Source organism: Hylobates moloch, unplaced genomic scaffold (genome assembly GCF_009828535.3).
Source record: "Hylobates moloch isolate HMO894 unplaced genomic scaffold, HMol_V3 SCAFFOLD_19, whole genome shotgun sequence".
NCBI lineage: Eukaryota > Metazoa > Chordata > Mammalia > Primates > Hylobatidae > Hylobates > Hylobates moloch.
In genome coordinates, this window is record NW_026652294.1 from 45767687 (window position 1) to 45771321 (window position 3635).

A 3635-nucleotide genomic window follows, 5' to 3' on the forward strand; every position below is an offset into this window, starting at 1 on the left:
ACATAGGTAAATGTAAAAATTAATACTATTGAATTATTAGCTTGTAACTCCTCTTTTTGTTTCCTATGTGTTTTAAAAGAAAAATAAATTCAACAGAATATTGAGGATTCTATGCCATGACCAAGAAGAGTTTACACCCAGAAAACAAGAGTAGTTCAAAAAGGAAATTAGTCAATACAATACACCACATTAATAGAACAAAAAAATTAATTAGTCTCAACTGATGTAGTAAGAGCATTTAATTAAAACTAATGCCCTCTATAATTAAAAAAATCAGAAAACTACAGATAGAAGAGACTTTGTTTAATATAATAGAGTATTTATCAAAACCTGATGGTTAACATCACATTCAGTGATGAAAGACTGAAATTTCCCCCTAAGATCAAGAACAAGAAAAAGATTCCCACTTTCACCACTGTCATTCAACAGGTACTAGAAGTTCTAGCCAGAACAATTAAGCAATAAAAATAATGAGCTATTCAAATTAGAAAATGAGAAGTGAAACTATATTCTCAAATGACGTGATTTATATAAAGAAAATACAAATGAATTCACACACACACGAACTACAAGAACTAACAAGCAAATTCAGCAAAAAGCTTCAGGTTACAGGATCAACACACAAATCAATTGTGTTTCTATACACCAGCAATGAATAATGGAAAAGTAGAATTCTTTAAAATCTAATTACAACATCACCCAAAAGAATAAAATTCCTTTGAATAAATTAAGCAAAGGTGTAAAAGACTTATAAATACTACAAAATTTTGCTAATAGAAAGTAAAGAAGATCTAACTAGTGGAAAAATGTCATGTATTCATGGATTAGAAAAGTAAATACTCTTAAAATGAGAATATTACCGAAAGTAATCTACAGATCTACCAGAATCATCATCTTTTTTTTTTTTTTTGAAATGTAGTCTTGCTCTGTCACCCAGTCTGGAGTGTAATGGTGTAATCTTGGCTTACTGCAACCTCTGCCTCCTGGGTTCAAGCGATTCTCCTGCCTCAGCCTCCCAAGTAGCTGGGATTACAGGCACACACCACCACATCCAGCTAATTTTTGCATTTTTAGTAGAGATGGGGTTTCACAATGTTGGCCAGGCTGGTCTCAAACTCCTGACCTCAGGTGATCCACCAGCCTCGGCCTCCCAAAGTGCTGGGATTACAGGTGTGAGCCCCACCCCCAGCCTATTTTTGAGACATGGTCTTGCTCTGTTGCCCAAACTGGAGGGTAGTGGTACAATCTAGGCTCAGGTGATCCACCTGCCTTGGCCTCATAAAGTGCTGGGATTACAGACATGAGCCACTGCACACGGCCGATTTACCAGAATCTTTATCAAAATTCCAGTGGTCTTTTTTTCAGAAATGGAAAACCTAATCCTCAAATTTATAGGCAATTAAAAAGCATCTCAAATAGTCAAAACAATCTTGACAAAGAAAAACAAATTTAGAGGACTCATACTTCTCAATTTCAAAACTTACTACAAAGCTATAGCAGTCAAACAGTGAAATAGTATACAGCCTTTGCAAAGAAGGAAATTCTATCACTCACAAAAACTGGATGAAACTGGAAGCCATCATGCTAAGTGAAATAAGCCAGGCATAGAAAGACAGTGTGTAATCCCCTTATATGTAGAATCCAAAAAAGTCAGTCTCATAGAAACATAGTAAAAAGGTGGTTACCAGAGGCTGGGGACAGAGTGGCAGGGGGTGGGTGACTAAGGGAAAAAGAGATGCTGATCAAAGAGTGCAAAGTTTTAGTTAGACTGGAGGGTAAGTTTTAGTGATCTGTTGCTCTGCAGGGTGACCACAGTTAATAATGACTTAATATCTATTTCAAATCGCTGAAAGAATAGATTTTTAATGTCCTCACCACAAAAATGAGAAGTTGAGGTGATAGATATGTTAATTAGCTTGATTGAATCTTTTCACAATGTATGCATAGATCAAAACATCACATTATACCCCATAAATATGCACAACTATTTGTAAGTTGAAAATAAATTACAAAAAACAGTGTGCTGCTCGCATAAGAATAGACGTAGAAACCAATGGAATAGAATTCAGATTCCAGAAATAGACTCATATGACTATGGCCAATGGATTTTTTACAAAAATGCTAAGACCATTGACTGAGAAAAGAATAGTCTCTTCAGCAAATGGTGCTGGGACAATTGGACATCCACATGCAAAAGAATAAAGTTAGACTTCACTCTTGGATTGTTTCATAACACATGTGAAAATTTACTCAAAATGGAACAATGACCTAAATACAAAGACTAGAACCATCAAACCCTTAGGATAATGTAAGGATAAATCTTCATAGCATTGGGTTTAGCCATGGATTCTTATATATGACACCAAAAGCACAGGCAATGAAAGAAAAAAATAGATAAGTTTGACTTTATCAAATTAAAAAATATTTGCTAGATAAGGGTCTAGTATCCAGAATTCATAAGGAATTTTTATAGCTCAACAATGTAAAAACAAACAGCTTAATTTAAAAATGGGCCAATGACTTACATAAGCATTCTCCAAAGAAGGTGTACAAATGGCCAGAAATCACATGAAAAGATGCTCAACACTACTAGTAGTTAAAAAGAATATGAGAACTATACTGAGATGCCACTAGGGTGTACAGTACATTTAGGTGCCATACCCATGAGGATGGCTATAACAAAACAAAACAAAAAAGGGAAAATAACATGTTGGCAAAGATGGAGAAAAATAGGAACCCTCATACATTGCAGTGGGAAGGTAAAATGGTTCAGCAACTGTGGGAAATAATTTGGCAATTCTTCAAGAGGTTAAACACAGAATTACTGTATGACCCAGCAATTCCACTCCTAGATATATTACCAAAAGAACTAAAGACGGGCCAAGTGTGGTGGCTCACACCTGTAATCCCAGCACTTTGGGAGGCCGAGGCAGGCAGATCTCTTGAAGCCAGGAGTTTGAGACCAGCCTGGGCAATATGGCAAAAGCCCACCTCTACTAAAAATACAAAAAAAAATAATTTAGCTGGGCATGGTGGTGCACACCTGTGACCCCAGCTACTCAGGAGGCTGACTCGTGAGAGTCTTTTGAACCTGGGAGGTAGAGGTTGCAGTAAGCCGAGATCACGCCACTGCACTCCAGCCTGGATGACAGACCAAGACTCCATCTCAAAATAAATAAACCCAAATAAATACTTACACAGGAATGACACTATGAAGTGTCACTGTTCACAGTAGTGGAAAACAGTAGCCAAAAGTTGAAAACAATCTAAATGCCCATCAAGAGAAGAATGAATACATAAACTATGGTATATACAATGGAATATTATTTGGCCATATAAATAAATGAAATGCAGATACATTCTACAACATGGATGAAACTCAAAAACACTATATTATGTGACAGAAGCCAGATACAGAAGGTCACACGTTTTATAACTTTATTTATAGGAAATATCCAGAATAGATGAATACATTCTAGAAATCAGATTGGTGATTGCCAAGATCTTAGAGTGAGGAAGCAGTGGAGATAAACCCCTTCATGGGTATGAGAGAGTATCTGGGGGTGATGAAAATATTTTAGGATTAGATAGAGGTGATGATTGCATAATATTGTAAAAGTACTAATTGTCACTGA